The sequence below is a fragment of the Oryctolagus cuniculus genome, chromosome 4 (assembly GCF_964237555.1).
Source record: "Oryctolagus cuniculus chromosome 4, mOryCun1.1, whole genome shotgun sequence".
Classification (NCBI taxonomy): Eukaryota; Metazoa; Chordata; class Mammalia; order Lagomorpha; family Leporidae; genus Oryctolagus; species Oryctolagus cuniculus.
In genome coordinates this window covers 57,538,724-57,562,142 of record NC_091435.1, presented here as the reverse complement: position 1 = coordinate 57,562,142, position 23,419 = coordinate 57,538,724, and the positions used below count along the sequence as shown (strand labels likewise).

At 38.1% G+C, this 23,419-nt stretch overlaps 1 long non-coding RNA gene across 1 annotated transcript in view; it reads right to left on the bottom strand.

Moving 5' to 3' along the window:
• Nucleotides 1-8,583, bottom strand: part of LOC127482953 (uncharacterized) — a 109,870-nt gene extending 101,287 nt beyond the window's left edge. The window contains exons 1-2 of the long non-coding RNA XR_011388346.1: nt 8,435-8,583; nt 5,451-5,524 (exon numbers count right to left, since the gene is read on the bottom strand). This is a non-coding gene — a long non-coding RNA (uncharacterized lncRNA). The remainder of the gene's footprint in view (nt 1-5,450; nt 5,525-8,434) is intronic.
• Nucleotides 8,584-23,419: the final 14,836 nt, after the last annotated feature.

The window sequence follows — 23,419 nt, the reverse complement described above, 5'->3', positions numbered from 1 at the left end:
AACTTTCTTATCTTCTATCGCCATCATTCAAGTTAATCCTAGATATGTTTTTTCAATGCAGATATTTATTTTCCTGTAGATTTCTGATAATTTCATGGTAAAGACCTATTGGAAGTTTCTGGTCCTTTATTGACAGAACTGTAATCTACTTTGCTTTAGTTGTGGTGTCCTTTAGAATACTCTTAGGTTTTATTATTTCCTCTCAGTGAAACTTAATAAGTCCATACTTTAATTCCTGCAAATTTGATTTATTGGAAGCTAATGGCATAGAAATGCTGTTGTATGTGATTTCATTATTTAATATTCTAAATTTTAATATCTTGTAGAATGTAAGTGCAATGACAGCTTCATTGTAATAAGAGTGTCCTGATGAAAGGGCCCTTAAGATTCATCTGTCTGGTTTGGTAAGATGAAATGATGCTGATGCCATCTTGGGGAAGCAAAATCTACCTTATTGTTCCAGCTTTTCAAAGGACATTCAAATTGTAACTGAGTGATTTACAATTTCCATGTGTGCTATTGAACTATTCAGAATTTAATGCAATGACCCCTAGAAACTTCTCACACTAGCATATCAGGTTACTTCAGAGAGCAGTCTGTTATATGGTTATTGGCCTTCTGAATAGAAAATAATTTATTAAATTTTGTGTTTCTCATTTACATCTACTCATGGATGTTGTGTCTCCTCATTTTTTGTGTATATAACAAATAAAATTTGTATGTCTCATTTCTATATGATATCTCTTGAAATACTTCTGAATTTGAAGTCCGTTCAAGAAGCATGAACATTAAAAATAAGTAAATAGGATATTTTCTTTCATAGTATTGATAAATAGTACTGACCCCTCTGCCATACCTTAAAAGGCTGATATATGCTTATTAGGCAGCCTTTCAGAAGAAACTTAAGCACTAGTAGGTGTGTATATGTATATAGAAAGATATTTATTGTAAGAAATTAGCTTACATGGAAACTGGAAGTTCAAAATCTGCAGTTTGGCCCAATAGGATGGAATTTCAAGAGAACTGATGGCACATTTGCAAGATGAAAGGCTATCTGCTGGAGAGTATCTTCCTGCTTGGAGAGGCTGTTCTTTTTATTCCATTGGGGCTTTCAATTGATTGGACAAGGTCCACTTACATTTGAGAGAGTAATTTGCTTACTCAGAGTTTTTTATATTTAAATATTAATTTATCCAAAATGCCATCTGATTTAACACATAAAATTAACCATCATACACATATCTGAAATATTCATGAAAGAAAATATCCATCTCAGGCATTATCTATCTGTCATCTAAGATAAGAGAGTCTACATTGAAGATATGGTCTTTGATTTCCAATAGTGGTATTCTTTGTGGTAATATGAGACCAATTTCCCTGAATCCAGACAAGGTCATGGTGCATAATCCAAACACTCCAGCACATTAACATTAGTTCTGATTTCAAATTGGCATTATCTCTGTACTCCAGAACTTGGTAAAAGAATCAGTATAAAACAGTAGGACAAATAGTATTTCTCACAAAAGATACCATTTAAATTGGTCTATAAAAAACTTTATTCTTAATGTTAAAAAACATACTATAACATCATTTTATAACCTTGTACTTAAGCCCAAACATTCACATTAATTTATAGGATCTTCACAGCAATCATATAAAGAGAAGAGGAAGATGGAGAGGAAGAGGAAGAAGAAGAGGAAGAGGAGGAGAAGATCGTCACTGCTTTAATTTTTAGAAAACAGAAGCAAGGACAGTGTGATAATTTTCTCAAGGTCATATATACAGGGACAGAGACATAACTAGAAGCCAAGAGTGTTGATTATTGGTTTTGTGTGCCTTTGACTAAATTAACCAGGGCAGATCAGTTGAGGTTAATACCATGATCAAGTAAATTTGATTTTTTATTTTGTATATTGCATGAAAAATAGGTGGCTGAAAAATTAACTGTTCATTTTATCATCAAATTATCAATTAAAGAAAATTTTATTATTCAACATCTACCATGCACAAAGCATTGGATCATATCAGCTATGTTATGATTTCACATAAAGATTCTGAACTTCCAATGAAATCTCTTTTTTTAAAGATTTTATTTATATATTTGAGAGGTAGAGTTATAGACAGTGAGAGGGAGAGACAGAGAGAAAGGAAAGTCTTCCTTCCATTGGTTCACTCCCTAGATGCTGTCAAAAGCAGGAGCTGCTCCAGGAGCCAGGAGCCAGGAGCTTCTTCCAGGTCTCCCACGTGGGTGCAGGGGCCCAAGGACTTGGGCCATCTTCCACTGCTTTTCCAGGCCATAGCAGGGAGCTGGATCAGAAGAGGTGCAGCCAGGACTAAAACCAGCACCCATATGGGCTGCCAGCACTTCAGGCCAGGGCTTTAATCTACTGCACCACAACTCTGGCCCCCTTCCAATGAAATTTCAGCACAAATGTTTCTATCAAAAAATAGGAAGCTACAGGGGGAATATAGAAGTGATTTCCACCAGAAAGTCAGTTAGACTGGATCGATTTTCCCCATAATATTTTTTGAGAATTTTCATTCCACTTGTAATTATACATGGAATGGAGATTCCACTTGCATTCCACTCATCCCTGAATTCCAACATAGAGTCACATGATGTATTCCCTTGCTTCAGGAAGTTCTGAAGGGTGACAAATGGCAGAGGCTGCCTCACAACCTACTTCATTCATGCATTTTGCCTGTTCTTACATGGCCAGCGCCATGGCTCACTTGCTTAATCCTCCACCTGAGGTGCTCGCTTCCCAAATGGGCGCCGGGTTCTAGGCCCGGTTGCTCCTCTTCCAGCCCAACTTTCTGCTGTGGCCCGGGAAGGCAGTGGAGGATGGCCCAGGTGCTTAGGCACTGCACCTGCATGGGAGACCAGGAGGAAGCACCTGGCTCCTGACTTCGTATCTGCACAGCGGTATCTGCACAGCGCGCTGGCCGTAGCGGTCTTTTCGGGGGTGAACCAACGGAAAAGGAAGACCTTTCTCTCTATTTCTCTCTCACTTTCTATAACTCTACTGTCAAATAAAATAAAATAAAATAAAATAAACCTGTTCTTATTATAGAGAAAATGATGAGTTTTAAGTAAAGAAGGGAAGAGAGTAACAATCATCTTTAAGAGGCACAAGGTGTGAATGAGACAACCTAGAATGGTGATAGAGCAGAAAAAGCCTGGCATAAGAAGAGAACTCTAGGAGAGAACTCATCCAGAAACTGGGCAATCCTCCGCCAGGACTGGGCTCTCAGTGGATCAAGGGAGTTTAGATCCTAAAAGCCAGATTGTCCTCAAGGCCTGTGGACAGCAGAGAAGTAGAAAGTCATTGAACTTGGAAGTGTCACTATGACTTTAGTCTGAACAGCAGTGGATCCTGCAGGGCACAAAGTATATCGTACAAACCATATGAGCTCTCCATAATCAGTTGCAAAGCTGAGAAAGGAAGAGGCCCTGAATTGTAACTGTCACTGAATGTAGATCTAGAATCAATTTAGTCAAGTAAGCCTAAATTTCCTGCATATGTGAGTGGAGATGTTGAAATTCACACTTATTATGCGTACTGGACTCTCACTGATGTTACAGTCGGTAGAATAAGAAATTTGCTGAGCAATCCTAGTTTTCTTTAACTTTGGATTAGCTATGGGTGAGTGGGGAATGCATATTAGGTTTCTGGGTTAGGAAGTTCATACTTATCTCACTTGGTATTAAACAAGAGATTGGAGGTATCTTCTGGTGTTTATCACAAAAGAGGAAATGATATCTGGAGTAGATAACTAAAGTCATGAGTTTCATGAGTTTTTAAGTGACTTAGATGTGATATGAACTCATACCAAATGCCTCTGGAGTTCTGATTCCCTGCATAAAACTCTATTGCCTCACTCCAAGGCTTTTAAGCAGCTGGTGCCTGTGTTCTATTGGAGTCTGGCCTTGATTAAGGCTCAGCTTTCACAGTGTAGCTTGAGAAGACATTTCCAAATCCTTGTTAAATGCTGAGATGTTTTAAGTACTGCCAACTTGTACACTATGCTCATGAACACAGCTCTTCACTATCTGTCCATCTACTTTTCAGGCTGTTTCTTCTTTTTCACTTTTCCTCGAAATTTATGAGACTCAGTATTATGTATAAATGAAAAAAAAAAACAGTAATAAACTTACATGGTCTATTCACAGAGACAGAAATAGAGAAGTTATATATGGTTAACCTTCATTATATGAAACAATAACCTTTTTTACAACTTTATTGGCATATGATTCACATACAGCAGAATTCTGAAAAATTTTAATTTAACCATTTTTGCCAATGTCTTCGTTTCTTCCACAGAGCAGTAGATTTGGATATTTCTTACTTCAATATTCATGAAATATTATTACTGAAATGGGCAATTTTAGGTATTTTTCCTACTTGCGTTTTGAATAAGAATTCATTCCTAATCTGAAAGAACTAAGTACAAAATATTGATAATTGTAAATTAGAGTGTATTTATTATATTTGTCAGTATGTGGATGTTTAAGAACCTTATCAAGCAAAATAATATAAAATGCCAAACAGAAAAAAATAAAAATCTCTTTGTATAGTTGACCCATTGAGCTTAAGTTTACACAGTAGTTAAATTATACAATATGCACAGAGAGTACAATATCTAGTTGCGTGCTCATTTCATTCTGACAGTCTGTGTAGACTGTGAGTGTCATAAGAATGGCTGCCTCCTCCAACTCATGGAGACAGGTAAGATATCTTGTCCTATTCGACAGAATGAGGACTGGAAACTTGTGGACCTACCACATGTATAAAATCTTACTCTGATATCCTCTGGGTAAATTATCTCAACCTCAAATTATTAAAATCTGATTTTCCAAAGATAATTTTTTAAAAGATTTGATTTAATGATTTTAATTACTCAAATTATTTTATTCACAAAACATAACTGGGTAAAAATGAAAACAATTCTTAATTGTTTCTTTTTTATAAGAGCATCTTTTCAATACTAGCAGCTCCAAGACACCAAGCTCATGAAACAATGAAAACTGTTACACCCTAACTTCCAACATAAGATGAAGTAGAATTACATTTCCTGTTGTAGAAACTCTAATGCACTCAACAGATTTTATTTTGGGTCTGAAATATAATGTTTCTTGCTTGACTACATTCAAAACACACAGAGAGAGAATCTGACTTAGCTTTTGAAATTCACTGTGGTTTCTGTATTCTGAGAACTTGGGCAAACCAATAAATATTATTTGACCCCAGCAACAAAATTTGGACTCACTTTGTGAGGGTTGTTTCTCATTTTGAATAACACAGAACTGTAAAGCTAAGATAATGGAAACCAAATTGCTTTAATAGTAATAAAATATTTGTAAACTGAAATATATTCATTTTGACTGCAGAAGAGACATTTAAATAATTTAACTGCTGTGAGTAAAATTGAAATGGGACTGTAATTACTTAGATTTTCAGCTTCCCTTCCTTTATGAAGAAAAAGAACTGCTGCTGGTTTCCCCATCACGGGCACTTCTATCCTGCCAAAGAAAAAGATTAGAAATATGTGCCAGCTTCGAAGTGAGTGAGCCTGCAGCAAATTAACAAAATACAGGTGACGCTTTTTCCAATCAGTCTTTCTTATTAATATGGTGTCTTGCAAATATGTATTTCATTAACTCTATGAGTATATATGTGATGGGTAGATCTGCCTTAGGTGAAAACTGAAAAACAGCTAATATTTTTTTCAGTGTTGAAAACCCTTCTCCATTGATTCTCTAGGAGGTATTAAAAGTGACACTTTCACAAAACACACAATAATGTGGCCCCAAAGTTATCTGAATAGTTTTGCTACTCTTCACCAAGTCAGACCCCAATAATATAGGTCTAGCGTTTAGATGGGAAAACAAAGGGAAGGAGTTCAGCACTGTAATGCTTTTTCTTGAGTATAGACAAAGACGAACTTAAAATTAAGACATTCTTCAAAGAATGAATCTTTCTACTCTTCTTTATCACTACATTCATTCTCCTGCCCAAGGCAGAAAAAAAATTCTTAAAATATGCCTTCAGCCAGCGCTACAGCTCAATAAGCTAATCCTCTGCCTGCGGCGCCAGCACACCAGGTTCTAGTCCCAGTCAGGGCGCTGGATTCTGTCCCGGTTGCTCCTCTTCCAGTCCAGCTCTCTGTTTTGGCCAGGGTGTGCAGTGGAGGATGGCCCAGGTGCTTGGGCCCTGCACCCGCATGGGAGACCAAGAGAAGCACCTGGTTCCTGGCTTCAGATCAGTGCAGTGTGCCGGCCTCAGTGGCCATTGTGGGGTGAACCAATGCTAAAGGAAGACCTTTTTCTCTGTCTCTCTCTCTCACTGTCCACTCTGCCTGTCAACAACAACAACAAAAAATACACCTTCTACTAATGACTATTTTCCTCTCATCTGTATTCTTTATTCTCTATGACGGCCTTATTTTTTTCTATTCTTTGTTCATATTAAATAGTTTCCTTTGCTGAAATTTTACTGCATGCCTATGGCCAAGGACCACTGTTACTTTGATATCCCCCAAATGCTTCAGTAGCTGGATCTCTCTTAAATGTAGCTGGCTAAATAGGATCTAGAGAAAAGGATAAGCCTGTCTGTTACTCAGCCTTCTGCAGATGAAATTATTAAGGAGAGCCACCAAAGGGGATCTTAATCAGCAAAATTATCCATGTTCATCATCTGTCGTCAATGTGTTGGGATCCAAGTATCAGTTATAACATGCTTTTTCCAATAATTCATAACCCACAACACTGATATGGACACTCATATCGGATCAGGGCATGTAGATTTCTGACTCAATTCCCCACCTGTGCTGAGGATGGAGGATTGATTCTGACCTATTTTGCTGTTACCTGACCCCTAGCTCTTGCTAGTTCAGTCTCCAAAGTGATCTATCTTCTACTGTCCTCCACTCAAGCAAACACTGCCCTGCAGAGAGTGACCACAGAATTGAAAGACCATGGCTCCTTGACTTGTAGCAGCACATGTCTATTTTTTTCTTCCATTATTTCTACCTTTTGGGGATATAAACCCTTTTCCTTTGATAAAGGTTCTTTCTCTTATAGTTCAATCATGCAGCTCCAGTGGAGGCTTCCAATTATTTACCTGTGATTCAGGCAAGGAGTTCTTGCATGACTCATGCTTACCTAATTGTAATTATACTGTCCCCAAACCCACAGTGATAGGCAAATAGGTGACCATTGCTTAAGCTGATTCAAGTAAATTCATTTCTCGAAACTCTATTTTCTTTTGATATCTGTTATGTCTTTGGGTGAGTTTATATGAAACAAAAAAATCCCCTGGGAAACTTTTCATCATAAAACCATGATTACTGAGCTCAGTAACAGGCTTGTTTCCTTAGCTCTTCCTTCAATTTGGCAAATTGAACAATTTTTATTTTTTACCTAATTTTAGTTGCTTTATTGAATTTCTTTTTTTTTATTATTATTATTTTTTGACAGGCAGAGTGGACAGTGAGAGAGAGAGAGACAGAGAGAAAGGTCTTCCTTTGCCGTTGGTTCATCCTCCAATGGCCACCGCGGCTGGCGTGCTGCGGCCGGCGCACCGCGCCGATCCGATGGCAGGAGCCAGGAGCCAGGTGCTTTTCCTGGTCTCCCATGGGGTGCAGGGCCCAAGCACCTGGGCCATCCTCCACTGCACTCCCTGGCCACAGCAGAGAACTGGCCTGGAAGAGGGGCAACCGGGACAGAATCCGGCGCCCCGACCGGGACTAGAACCCGGTGTGCCGGCGCCGCTAGGCGGAGGATTAGCCTAGTGAGCCGCAGCGCCGGCCCGCTTTATTGAATTTCTTACAAACCACACGCCTGGGACTTCTTGAGTTGTGTGAATATATGGCACAGTCATCTGTATTACTGTAATAGTGATGCCATACAACTTCAATTAAAGTCAAGATGATTATTACCAATGTTAAGCAGTGCTATTATTGGATACTGTTTGATTTCACATGCCAAAATTGGCTCATTTGAAATCATTAGTTCTAGTCTTAGGTTAATATATAAATACTTAAAATCATATTATAAAAATTATTTGTTATGTCATATCTCAATCAGAGACTTGCTCCCTCAACTAGATTAAAAATCCATCATCAATCATCATTCCTAAAATTGTTGTATAGATACATACTTTATATGTGATATTTTCTTTAGTTGACACCTTAAAATTGTACATATTTATGGAGTATTGCTATATGAGGTTCTGATATTCATGCACATTGTATAATGTTCAAACAAGAGTAAACATACGTATCTCCTAAAATATTTACCACCTCTTCATGATGAAAATGCTGAAAAACCTTTCCTCTAACCTTCTAAAAAAATCAACTATGTTGTCCTTAGGTATCATTATTCTACTACGCAATAGAATACCGGAATTTCTTTCTTCTCTCTATTACTTACTACCCATTGAGCAACACTTCCCTCTCTCTCAGCCTCTTGGTAACCACTATTCTATTCTCAATCTCTACGAGGTCAACTGTGTCAGATTCCATGTATACGTCATGCAATATTTGGTTTTCTGGGTCTTCTTTGTTTCCAGTCCTCCCCTCCAAACCCCACACCCCGTGTTGACATAACTGAAGGATTCCATCCTTTTTTCTGACCAAATAATATTCCATTCTATACTGTACCACATTATCTGCTTCCATTCCTCAGTAGCCAAAATACTTATGTTGTTTCAACGTCTAGGCTATATGATTTGTACTGCAATCAACATGGGAGGACAGATGTCTCTGATAATTGATTTTATTTACTTTGTATATATGCCCAGCAGTGGGATTGCTGGTTATATCTATTGTAGTTCTATTTTGAATTTTTCAGAGAACTCAATTATGTTTTCCATAGTGACTGAACTAATTTACACCTGACCAATAGAGTATGAGAGATCCCTTTTCTCCACATCCTTGGCAGTGCTTGTTTTCTTTGGCTTTTGTCATAAAGGCCACTCTAAGTGTGGTGAGGTAATACCTAATTTTAGTTTTGATCTGAATTTCTCTGATGAATAATAATTTGAGCATTTTTTTCATATATTTGCTGGTTATTTATATGTCTTCTTTTTTTAATTTATTTGACATGTAGAGTTATAGACAGTGAGAGAAAGACAGAGAGAAAGGTCTCTCCCCAAATGGCTGCTATGGCTGGCACTGTGCCTATCCAAAGCCAGGGGCCAGGTGCTTCCTCCTGGTCTCCCATGCGGGTGTGGGGGGCCAAGCACTTAGGCCATCCTCCACCGCCCTCCCAGGCCACAGCAGAGAGCTGGACTGGAAGAGGAGCAACCAGGACTAGAACCTGGTGCCCATATGGGATGCCAGCGCCACAGGTGGAGGATTAACCAAGTGAGCCACGGTGCCAGCCCTATATGTCTTTTTGTAAGAAATGTCTGTAGTTTCTAACTATAATAATCTAATAATTTATTAAGAAATGTCTGTTCGGGGTTATTACCCATGTTATTTGCAAAAATAGCATCTACAGACAGCCAGGATTACCTTCCCATAAGGATACACATAAATTTTAAACAACCTCATTTTAATTTAGTCTGTCATTGTTTTAATTGTCTGCAAATAATACCATCATTTATTACTGTATAAATCCAAAGAATTGGATAAAAATTCACAGAACAACTGGAATTAGATTTGAAATTCAACTTTTCAGTAGAGTCTTGTTGGATGTACTTTAGGAATGGCAAGAATAAGTACACAAAAGTCATGTTCAATGATTTGTTAGCAGTCATCAATTTATTTTGTATGAATCTACTGAAGAGATATGACTGGAAAGATGTACAGAATTTAAATTGTGGGACAAGTTGAATATCAGATGTCAATCATTCTGTCAGTCAATGAAAATCAATCTCCCAAGCATATCTATTGATTATGTACCATGTGCCACATCTTATGTTTAGCACTGTCAATAAAACGTTAAATGTGGGCAATCACAAATGTTAGAACTATGAATAACTGTGTTGTGATGAAGTACTATGAGGACTGAGAAATTTTCATGAAAGAACTGATGCCTGAGATAGATATTGAAAATGAAAATAATTAACCATGTAAAGAGGAGGCAGAGATATATTAACTGAGTGCCAGAAGAAGGCAAAGAGACAAACACAGAGAGGATATTACACTTGTAATCACAAATAGTTCTTTAAACTTGAAGTTTTCATTGTGTGGAAGCAGAATTCAAGCACTATATTTAGAAACTGAATTCTTATGCCCCACCACTAACAGGAAGAAAATGAGCTTAAACATGTCTATTATGTTTTAGTCTTATAAAGTTAGAAATAGTTTTATGTGTCATTATGCAATTATTTTGTTAGAAAACATATCAATTCACAATAGCTAATACATGGAATCAACCTAAATGCCCATTAACAGTAGACTGGATAAAGAAATTATGGGACATGTAGTCTATAGAATACTATACAGCAGTCAAAAACAATGAAATACGGTCATTTGCAACAAAATGGAGGAATCTAGAAAATATCATGCTGAGAGAATTAAACCAGTCCCAAAGGGACAAAGATCATATGTTCTCCCTGATCGGTGACAACTAACCAACCACCAAAAAGGAAACCTGTTGAAGTGAAAGGGACACTATGAGAAACAGTGTCTTGATCAGCCCTTGTCCTGACTGTTTATGTACAATTTAATACTTTATCCCTTTTAGTATTTTTTTGTTCTAGTTAATACTATTGGTTGAACTCTGTAATTAACACATTTATTCTTAGGTGTTGAAATTTAACTAAAAAGTGATCCCTGTTAAATATAAGAGTGGGAATGAGAGAGGGAGGAGATGTACAATTTGGGACATGCTCAATCGGACTTGCCCCAAATGCTAGAGTTAGAAATGTGCCAGGGGATTCCAATTCGATCCCACAAGGTGGCATGTACCAATGCCATCTCACTAGTCCAAGTGATCAATTTCAGTTCACAATTGATCACACTGATAGGTCTAAGAGTCAAAGGGATCACACAAACAAGACTAGTGCCTGCAAATACTAACTGATAGAATAAAAAAGGGAGAGAATGATCCAATATGGGAAGCAGGATATACAGCAGACTCATAGAATGGCAGATGTCCTAAATAGCACTCAGGCCTCAGAATCAGCCCTTAAGGCATTCAGATCTGGCTGAAGAGCCCATGAGAGTATTTTAGGCATGGAACGCCAAGACACTCTGGCAAAAAAAAAAAAAAAAAAAAAAAAAAAAAAAAACACCTAAATGAAAAATCTCTGCTAGTGAGATCCCAGTAGAAAGAACGGGCTATCAAAGGAGGAGGTACCTTTCTCTGAAGGGAGGAGAGAACTTGCACTTTGACTATGACCTTGCCTAAATAAGATTGAAGTCAGCAAACTCAAAAGGCTTCCATAGCCTTGGAAACTCATGACTAGAGCCTAGGGAGATTACTGACACCATAAATAAGAGTGTCAATTTGTTAAGTCAACAACAGGAGTCACTGTGCACTTACTCCTCATGTAGGATCTCTGTCCTTAATGTGCTGTACATTGTGATTTGATGCTATAACTAGTACTCAAACAGTATTTCACACTTTATGTTCTATGTGGGTGCAAACTGATGAAATCTTGACTTAATATATAATAAATTGATCTTCTGTATATTAAGAAAATTGAAAATGAATCTTGATGTGAATGGAAGGGGAGAGGGAGCAGGAAAGGGGAGGGTTGCAGGTGGGAGGGAAGTTATGGGGGGGAAAAAGCCATTGTAATCCATAAGCTGTACTTTGGAAAATTATATTTACTACATAAAAGTTAAAAAAAGGAAACATATTCTTTATGATATTCTTAGTCCAGTTCATAACTACATTTTACAAAATGATCATTAGCCTAGTTTACATGGTAAGCACCATGAAGGCAGCATCTTTATCTTTTCTGATATATTTCAAGATTCTAAAGTGGTAGCTGACACAGATAATGTACTCAGATGGTACTGGTTGGATGACATTAATGATATGTTAATATATTCTCAGAAAAGTGGGATTTTTTTTCTTTTCACTTGGTAAGTGCATAGAAATAGAAGAAACTTAATGATTTTTTTTAAGTTCAGAAATTCATAAGGCTGAACTCTGTGGAAGAATAATGGAGTTTTGCTTTTCCATCTAAAATTACCTTTGGAAAATGATCCCAAATAGCAAAACTATTTCCCATTCTGATTATTCCACCTTGTCTGGGAAAGGCTTCTCACGGAAACACACTGAATAAAAATCTGTATTACATAAGAACTCAGCCAGACCTCAGCTTTGAGCTTTTTTAAATTAGTCAAATAACTTCCTCTAAAAAGCAGTGATATAGGAGTTCAACTTGTGTAGTTGAGTGCTAATCAACCACTAACCTCCTGCTACTAGTTAGCTTTTGTTTTTCATATAAGTGTTCAAGCTTAAAATTTGCTGAAGTTTATAAATCAGCTTCCTATAGATATGTTAACAATCTCAAACTCAACCTTTCAAAACTCTGAGGGAGAAGACAACAGTCTTTCTCTATTTGTTCTTAAAAATTAAATTCATCACCAAATTTGTAGTTTGTAATAGAATTGCATAATATGCTCACTCGCCAAAGAACCAAAGACCCAAGACCTGTATTGCACACTTTTCTGGGAAATGGAATAAATACCCATGATATTGTATCCTTTTTAATATGTTCACAAGAAAAAATCATTATGTATTTCTTGCCCTCTTTTCATTGAGACTTATTACAGGTAGGATTCTGTCTATGTTGTTTTACTCAAATATATAGGATATTCTTCTACAATAACATATCCTTTTAATGAAGGTCAAGAGTTTAAAGAAATTCCTATGATAGCTATTATTTTCCTATGTATTTACTATCTATTTCCTAAATCAGTCTATGGAGATGAACCCATCCTTGGCCTGAATTCAACCTATGGTTATAACATTACCTGGAGTTTCTCCTAGGATTCCCACATGAATGTAGGATCTCAAACACTTGGGTTATCATTTGCTCCTTTCCTAGGCCAATAGAGAGCTGGATTGGAAGTGGAGCAGCTGAGACACAAACTGGAGCCCATATGGGATGTTGGCATCTCAAGTGGCAACTTTATCCACTATGCCACAACACTGACCTCTAGAAATTTGTTTCTTCCATTTCTGAAAAGCAGTAGTCAAAGATCAAAGTGCTAGCAGGTTCAGCATCTGGAGAGATCTGCTCTGTACTTCAAAGATGGCACCGTGTTGCTGCAGCCTATGGAGGGGTGAATATTGTCTTTACAAGGAACATGAACAGAGAAGTTGAAGAGAGCCTATCCAACTCTTTCCACTCTTTCAGAAGGGACTAATACCATCCATAAGGAAAGAGACCTCATGAGCTAATCACATCTTAAATGACTCATCTCTTAATACTATCACATTGGCAATTAAATTTCAACACACTGATATGTGCTAGGGATGGAGGGGATTCATACCATAGAACCTGCTTAGAACATTGCTGTCACATAGGAAGGATTTAAAATAATTATTATCTAGTTTATTACCACTGAAAAACTTCAGGACTCATGATTTCATGTTGTACACAGGAAGTAACAGTATTTTGGGAAAAAAATAATGTCATCCTTTTTGAGAGGATATAAGTATCAGTTTATGTAATTCACAACTTAAAATAGATAAAATAAACCAATTGCTCAGAAGAAAAATTCATCTTGGTGAAAATATCAGCTAGCAGTTTGCTCTAGAACTTCTAACAAAATGTCATTGTATAATGAAATAAAGAGTATTCTCCACAATAGACAAATAAGCACAATGCCAACTTCCATTCTCAATGGAGGTTGATGACATCATATCACACCAATTCTAGAGAAGCAGGTTTGCTAAGACGTGCTAACTGTATAGATGTCAATAGCCCTAGTATTCTATCTTCTAGGAATATAATCCACACTAACTGTAAAAGAAAGTGCACTGTTTGATTTTGATTTTTATGCAGTCCTCCTTTAATATTCTTTCCCTCAAATGCTATTTAGAGAAATGAATGTCAGAATTCAAGGTTCTCCTTTGGTGAAGTAAGGTGAGAGAACAACTAAGAGTATTCCACAGTGTCATTTGAGCATGAATGTCCTTTTTTCTAATCAAAATGTGAAGTAAAATTAAGCTGTAGAAACTGAGGTGTCTAACTCTGAGATAGTTACATAGGTATGAGGCCACACCATTATAATTCTGTAGTGAAGATGATAAGTATTCTCTAGAGAAAATCATTTCGAATACAGCCCAATAAATGGAAAAAAGTAGAAGCCAAGTGTCAAAGATTCTACTTCTTTTTTTTTTTTTTTTTTTTTTTTGGACAGGCAGAATGGACAGTGAGAGAGAGAGACAGAGAGAAAGGTCTTCCTTTGCCGTTGGTTCATCCTCCAATGGCCACCGCGGCTGGCGTGCTGTGGCCAGCGCATCGCGCTGATCCAAAGCCAGGAGCCAGGTGCTTCTCCTGGTCTCCCATGCGGGTGCAGGGCCCAAGGACTTGGGCCATCCTCCACTGCACTCCCGGGCCATAGCAGAGAGCTGGCCTGGAAGAGGGGCAATCGGGACTAGAACCCCGTGTGCCGGTGCTGCAAGGTGGAGGATTAGCCTATTGAGCCATGGCGCTGGCCGCAAAATTCTACCTCTTAAAATATAAGATAAATCATTTTGTTCTGAAAAAAAATAAGAATTATAAACAGAGAACCATGTCAAGGAAAATAAACTTGAAGTACTATAGCCATAGAATGACTAATTTTCAGCAATATAACTTCTAGATATTCTGGTTAGGAAAGAATACCAAAGTAACAAAATGAGGTAATTTATTGCATTGCTTTGTCATTTATATATTTGTTAAGAACAAGGAAATGTCTTTCAAAGGCTCTGTTTTAAAATACGTAGTATGGTTTTCCTGACAAATTTTAGGAAATAGAGTAACAAATCAATTTCAAGCTGATAAATTTATAATAGGCATTTATGTGTCTTCTAATCAGAAAGTGGTGTCAGATCACCAAAAACATTTTAAAGAAAGAAGAACCTTTTTTGTTATGCACCTTTGTTGCACCCTTGTTGTCCTGGGAGCACATGGTATCCGACCTGACCTGCTCTCTGCCTTTGCTTTGCTACCCACGCTAACGTACCTGTGGCTGCTCATAACCCATGTGCTTGCTCCACGTGGTTCCTGGCCTGCTCTCTGCATGGTATGGACTCAATTTAGTTTCTAGATCTCTCTTGTTCCCTTAAAGAAAGTCCTGACTTTCCTGTGATTTCTCTCATGACTACAAAGCTTAAAAACTCACCATGTTGTCTAATCTATTTAAGCCAGTATTCAGAATAAGTGGCAAGAACCCACAAGATTATTAATATTAAAAATTATTTAACAGAGATCACTTTTCAGTTAAATTTAAAAATATAAGAGTGGGAATAAGAGAGGGAGAAGATGTACAATTTGGGACATGCTCAATCGGACTTGCCCCAAATGCTAGAGTTAGAAATGTGCCAGGGGATTCCAATTCGATCCCACAAGGTGGCATGTACCAATGCCATCTCACTAGTCCAAGTGATCAATTTCAGTTCACAATTGATCACACTGATAGGTCTAAGAGTCAAAGGGATCACACAAACAAGACTAGTGCCTGCAAATACTAACTGATAGAATAAAAAAGGGAGAGAATGATCCAATATGGGAAGCAGGATATACAGCAGACTCATAGAATGGCAGATGTCCTAAACAGCACTCTAGCCTCAGAATCAGCCCTTAAGGCATTCAGATCTGGCTGAAGAGTCCATGAGAGTATTTTAGGCATGGAAAGCCAAGACACTCTGGCAAAAAAAAAAAAAAAAAAAAAAAAAACAAACAAACACACCTAAATGAAAGATCTCTGCTAGTGAGATCCCAGTGGAAAGAACAGAAAGAACAGAAGAACAGGCCATCAAAGGAGGAGGTATCTTTCTCTGAAGGGAGGAGAGAACTTCTGCTTTGACTATGACTGTCTAAAGAAGATCAGAGTCAGTGAACTCAAAAGGCTTCCATAGCCTTGGAAACTCATGACTAGAGCCTAGGGAGATTACTAATGCCATAAACAAGAGTGTCAATTTGTTAAGTCAACAACAGGAGTCACTGTGTACTTACTCCTCATGTAGGATCTCTGTCCTTAATGTGCTGTACATTGAGATTTAATGTTATAACTAGTACTCAAACAGTATTTTACACTTTATGTTCTGTGTGGGTGCAAACTGATGAAATCTTTACTTAATATATACTAAATTGATCTTCTGTAAATTAAGAAAATTGAAAATGAATCTTGATGTGAATGGAATGGGATAGGGAGAGGGAGATGAGAGGGTTGCCAGTGGGAGGGAAGTTATGAGGGGGAAAAAGTCATTGTATTCCAAAGCTATACTTTGGAAATTTATATTTATTAAATAAAAGTTTAAAAAATTATTAATAAGCAGGATGATATCGTAATGGTGACCCAGATAGGACCCTCAATAATGGAGGAATTCCCCTGGGACTATTTATTAAGATTTGTTTGATTTGTTTAAAAGGAGAAAAGCTCAACAACATAGTAAGAAATAGCTGCCCCTATTTTCTAACTTTGCTTATCCTTTTGAACTCCTCTCCCTCCCCTATCTGCACTCATGGCTTCACCTTATACCAGGGAGCACACGCTCAACCGCTCAACCTGCACCCAACCATAGTCAAGCACCATGGCTGGAGTAAGGGTGTTTTCCTCCCGGGCATGTACATGCTCCTCCAGCCTGGCTGGTTGCACTTTCTTGCTGCTCCCCCTGCTTCAGCCTCAGGCGGCCCAGGTGTTACAGTGGGTACATTCCTGGTGGAAGGGCAAAAGCTGAAACAGAGGAAATGTGATCAGAAGCTGAAGATCCCTCCTTTTACCTCCACTAGCCTGCTCAGGTGCACAGGAGGTGCATGAACCAATTTGTGGAGACTGGACCACTCCCTTAGCAACCACCAACAGAGCAGCAGCTACACCAAGTGCACTGGTACTCGCTACCGCAGCCCTCCTCTACTGTGGTGAGGGGGTCTGCCAGAAAGAAGTGGGCTGCCTGCTCTGCCCTTCCCCCTACCAGGATGCACACTGGCTTCCTGCTGGTGGGGAACTCCACAAGGGCATGGCCAATTGCATGCAGCCCCTTGTTCAGCATGGCTAAGCATCAGCCAGTGCCTTGTGTGGCACTCTGGCTTGCAGCTCTAGCTAGCCATGCCCTGCCTCAGCTGCCCCAGAAGCCATAGCCATGGTTATGGCTGGCATTTTCATTCAAAAGGAGCAAACAGAGCTTAGTTGACATTTCTGGTTTCTCTTAGTGCTTGTGGCTTTCAGAAAATGCATGGGTTGGTTTCTTTTTTGCTGTCTCTTGCTTTGAGAATGTGCTGTTGGTGCTAATGGAATTAGGGCAGAGAGATGAGAAGGATTCTCATAAACGGCTCCTTTTATTGAGAGTTTATGAGAGCTTATCTATGTATATAAAAGTTTTCAAATTGTTTGTAATGTATTTTAAAGACAATTTTACATATTTTCTAAGGTTGAAACTTTAGAAAGTTTTTTTTTTTTTTTTTTTAATTTTACATATGGTTTAAATGGTGCTGAAAATTCTGCTTTGCCTCAGGGTCTTTGATTTTCAAATCAAGCATGCTTTCAATTGTTAATTTGGAGCTGGGGAACTGGTTTGGTTGCCTAGGGACCTGGTAGCATCAGGGAGGATGAGCATTAAACATGGTGGATGCTCCCTTTCCTGCTACAGACAGGTTCCAAGATGGTGACTCCCAAGAAGGACCTGAGGTCACCAAGATGGCAACAACCATGAGGACTTCTAACCTTAATGGAAGATGGGCAACAGACTCTGCCTCAAGATGGTGGCCCCCTGTGGCCAGCCACATGATGCATGTATGGTTAGCTGAGTGACTTTATTATTTTTCAGGTTTTTTTTGGTTATGTGTCACAAGTTGTTTCCCTTTTTGTTACTTTAAGTAATCTTGTGCTTGAATCCTCTGAATTTTTTTCCAATTTGCTATTTTCTTTGCTTTGTGCCACAAGGTGTTTCCCTTTTTGTTATTTTAAGCAGCCTCGCCCTAGAACACTCTTTGATTTTTTTTCCAATTTGTTATTTTCTTGGCTACACACCAGAATTATTTTGTTTGTCATTTTCTTGGCTACACACCAAAAGGTGTTTCCCTTTTTTATTAGGTTAAGTAGCCTTGTGCTCAAACCCTCTTTGATTTTTTTTCTTTTCCATTTCTTATGTTATAGCCATGTGCCAGTTCTGAATTCATTTCCTTTTTCCATTTTGTTATTTTCTGCAGCCTCGTGCTCATACCTTTTGGATATGTATATATATGTACAATGCATATATATATGTATAGTGTATATGTGTGTATATATATGATACATGTATAATATAATTTTATATGAAACAATATATAATATATAGATTAGACTCTATAGTTAGAGTGGTAACTCTGGGATGTCAGATTACTTGTTAAGCTATGTTCAGATATATAACTGGGCCCAAGCTTGTCCCTACGTACATTGAGTCTCCCAAGGTTACAAGGTAATTCAATGATGGGTAGCTCTACATCTGCTCCTTTGGAGACTCCCTTATGACCTACACTTAAATTTGTGAGGCTCTTAGGCTAGATGGTATTATTAAGGAGAGGATGATTACTCTGCAATAATGTATAGCCTACCTATAGGATGGGAAATGGTGTAACATGACCATTAAATGGGTCTCTTAGTTTTAATGTCATTCAGAACTTGATCTGCATTGCAGAAAGCAGCAAAGTGGTCAGAAGTTGCTTATTCACATGCTTAAGGAATTATAACTAATACAATGTATCCATGTCAAATGTTTAAGGATGATTAAACTTGTGAAGAGCTATATCTGTTTTTATCTTCTCAGGAGCTACAAAGAAACTGTAAGGCTGTATGTTTCTGCATGGACTCCTAAGGACTTACGTCTAAGGGTACAGTTTAAAACTTTGCCATGGGATCTCAAATTTCCTTGAGCTCAATGGTAAAAGTAGTATCTTAAGTGTTAGAGTGATCATATACATAGCATTAAGTATTAAAGGATCATACAGATGGGACGATGTGTTAAGTAATCATATCAATAGGATTAAGTGCCTGGTAATAATAATAGAAAGGACTAAAGAGGAATGAATGTTCCAACATGGGAAGCAATCCATAGAGCAGACTCATAGAATGGCATATGCTTTAAGTAGCACTCAGACCTCAGAGTCAGCCCATAAGATATTCTGGTCTTGCTGAATAGGCCACAAGAGCATTTCAGGCATGAAAAGCTAGGACACTCATACAAAAAGTATCCCTACATGGAGGACTTCTCTGGATGAGACCCCAGTGGAAAAAAGTGATCATCAAAGAAGGATGTACTTTTCTCTTAAAGGAGGAGAGAACTTCTACTTTGCTTATGGCCTTGTCCAAATACTGATGGAGTTTATGGATTCAAAAGGTTACTGTAGCATAGGCAAATCATGTCAAGAGCCTCTGGTGATCATTGATGTCATACATAGAATGTTAATTGTTAAATTAACAACAGGAGTCACTGTGTACTAATTTCATATGCAGGACTTCTGTCCTCAAAGAGTTACAGTATTAGAATCAATGGTAAAACTTGATTCCAAGGATTTGCCTTGTTCTAGTGTGTTATATCCTTATGTATCGTAAGTTTTAGTTATGTCTAAATATAACTAAACTGTATTGTTAGGTGTTTCTTTAAAGTTAATTAAGTCTCTCAAATATGGACTCTTAGAACTATATCTCCCTATGATATTTCTATCTCTTATGTTTTAACATAAGGTCAAGTAGAGAGTGCAAATTAGTTAAAGGCCTCAGGGGTATAAATAAGACAGTTGTTTCTATTCATCTTATTGTGTGCTAAACCTTTGCCCAAGGGATAATTTCTTCTGCATCCCACTAAATCCAGAATCTGGGAAAGTGAGGATAGAAAATTTCCCAAACAAAAGCTCAGGTTTCTAAACATGGGGTATATTACTTGGGATATATCGTAACTCCAGGAAAGAATGCTCTTTCAGTCAAGAGAAAGGAAGCTATTCTATATATATGGTCACCACAGACTGAAAAAGCAGCTAAGGATATTTCTGAGACTGGCAGGATTCTGTGGAATATGGACTCCCAGATTTGGACTACAAGCTTTTATATAAAGGTTTAAAATGTCCTGACACAGACACACTGTGCTGGACATGGAAGCTCCAAAAGTTCTTCAGAAGAATTAAGGAACTTTTAACAGAAACTCCAACATTGGGAATTCCTGATGGCAGATTCTATGGAATATGGATTCCAGGATTTAGATTCCAAGCCTTTGTATGAAGCTTTAAAAGTCCCTGACTCAGACACACAGTTTGGACAGGGGAGCTAGAAAAGTTCTTCCAAAGAATTAAGGAACTTTTAACAGAAGCTCCAGCACTAAGAATTCCTGATCAAGCCATTCATAGAAAGATCCTCTTCAGATCAGCTTAAATGGAAAGGACTTACCAGGTGCAACTGAGCATGACTACCCCCAGTGAAATTAGGATTAAACTTCTACCTCTTAAGTCAAAAGACATACCTGGTTATTCCAATAAGCCAATCAAAGGTCTTAAGTATGTCTTCGAAAGGCAAAAAGATAAGTAAAGCTGTTGCTTCCATCACATTAAGACTGCTGCACCTTAAGGCAGACATGCTGTACCTGCCTTATCTGATGCTCTCTGGGAGTCGTCATTGACAATAAAACTCCTTAACGGGTTCTTCTATTATAGTTATCTATGCCCAAGCTAAATGATTTTATAATCTACATAAGGGTAGCCTATCACAACACACTATCTGGGAGTCTATAATTTATGTTCTTTCCATCTTAAGAGGCACACCACTTTCAACTGGTTTTGTTCCATATGTTTATGCTAATTAACAAACTTAAATGTTTCAGAACTCAACGCTTCTGGGAATAACTGATCATGCAGTGGACACAGCCATTTGTGATGACTGAAACTACTCCAGCTCATAAACCAAATCTGTTAGTTGAGATAGGTGGAAACTTCCAGACCCAGGAGAGGCAGGCCTGTGCTATGCTCCTAATAAGCAGGAAGCAGCTGTAGAAGATACGAGATTCTATGCCCTTCAACAACCCTTAAGATTAAGGTCTGGAGTCTCTGAGGGTGGAATGACATAGGCAGGCAGATAGGATATACTTGATTAGATTTGTAAGCTGGAGACCATGCCCTCCACCACACCCTTGTGTGATAGTCTCCTTCCAACCCCACCTGTATGCCCACCTGCCAATCAGACTATGTAATCACTCCCCCTTTCGAGTAAATAAAGGGCCTGGCACATGCCAGGCCCCTCCCTTTTTTCGGTTGCTCACCCTTGTTGTGCCCTGGTTGTCCTATGGAAGCATGGCTTTTGGGCCTCCCACTCTCTGCTTTCCTGCCTGCCTGCTTGTTCCATGTAAACCCAACATGCTCTCTGCCTTTGCTTTGCTAACCACACTAAGCTACCTGAGGCTGCTCATAACCACATGCTTGTTCCATGTGGCTCCTGGTCTGCTCTCTGGCTGGTGTGGACCCAACTTAGCTTCTAGATCTCTTTCTTCCCTAAATAAAACCCTCACTTTCCTGTGTATTTCTCTCACTGAATAAAAAGCTTAAAAATGTAAAAAAAAAAAAAGAACAGAATATACTATTTTTTACTCCTTTGAAAACATAACTATGCATCAAAGGACTGTTCCTAAGATCTCTGACTGCTGCATTACCACTAGTAAATGCAACTTGCCATAAGAAGAAATAGGTCTGTAACTGTATCTGCAGCCAACCAATAGGGAACTAATGTCTGCAGTAGAAGCTTAAAAAATAGATTTGTTTTCCTGGTGGATAATTCCATGAGCTGATGAACAATGTAAGGAGAGTAAAAGCTAGCCCTAAAGCTTGCCTGTTCCTGTGGAAAGTGTTAACATAAATATTGAAGATTAATCTAATGCCCAGGAAGCAGTACCATTTGATTGTGATAGATAGCTAACAGCTCTATACCTTATGTGGAGGACAAAACTATTTTTTTTTTTTGAAGTGAAGTCAACCATACGCTTGAAAAGATCAGACTATACTTGTAGAAGCAATAAAAATAAGATAATAATAATCAGTGAGAGATTTTGCAACCTTACCAAAGGGGTGGGTATGGAAATCATTTTTGGAGGGTGCTGTATTCAGCCAAATATTTTAAGATCAAAAGGAAAACTGTTAATGGGATCCATTGGAAAATTGAAAAACTTCGAACTCCTTTATCTTATTTTGTAAAACTAGGAAGAGTAAGACTCCACAGTATAATTAGAAATATGATTCCCACCTTCAACCTCTAATTCTTATTTATTGCCAGTTTTTAAAAACTTTAATCATATTATCAGTAAGATTTTGTTATACTTAAATGTTTTAAAGCACCCTCATACATATAATATATATGAAATGTTATAAACTCTCATCTTAAATATAATTTTATTATTTGAAATGATGTTTCATTAACATCACTGAGATATTTTGGTCCCTAGTAGTTCTTGTTAAAACAACTACCTGTTGGAGTCTTAAAGGGAAGAGTATGTATTGCTTATTGTTTCATTTCTAGCACATCAGTGAGGAACAGTAGAGTCTCTATGCGTTGCTTTAGAAACAAGAACTAGGTCAGTGGAGTACATGTTGATTGTGAGCTTTTTGGATTAAGAATAATTTAGTTCACATAACATGCACAGAGAAAAGAAACTTTAAGGGGCTGGTGCTGTGGAGTAACAGGTAAAGCCACCACCTGCAGTGCTGGCATCCCATATGGGCATCAGTTCAAGTTCTGGCTGTTTCACTTCTGCTCCAGCTCTCAGCTATGGCCTGGGAGTGCAGTAGAAGATGGCCCATCCTTGGACCCCTGCACCCACTTGGGAGACCCCGAAGAAGCTGCTGGCTCCTGGATTCAGATCAATGCATCTCCGGCTATTGTGACCAATTGGGGAGTGAATGAGCAGATGGCAGACTTCTCTCTCTGCCTCTCTTTCTCTCTGTGTAACTCTGACTTTCAAATAAATAAATAAATCTTAAAAAAAAAGAAAAGAAACTTTATCTTCAAGACACTCAAGTGAAGTTGTACTTGATACTTTTACCAAAGCAGTCATTAACCTGGAGGGAAATTATGCCAAGTTATACCACATATATGAGATATCCATAATAGACAAACTGAAAGCAACAAACATTTTACTAGTTGTTTCTAGGTGCAGGGGTGGGGAAAACAGAAAGTTGCTTGTCAGTGAGTACAAATCTTCAGTCATACCAGATGAAAATATTCTAGAGAACTGTTGTACAAAGTATCCACAGTTAGCAATTCAGTATATCAGTCAAGATGATAGATC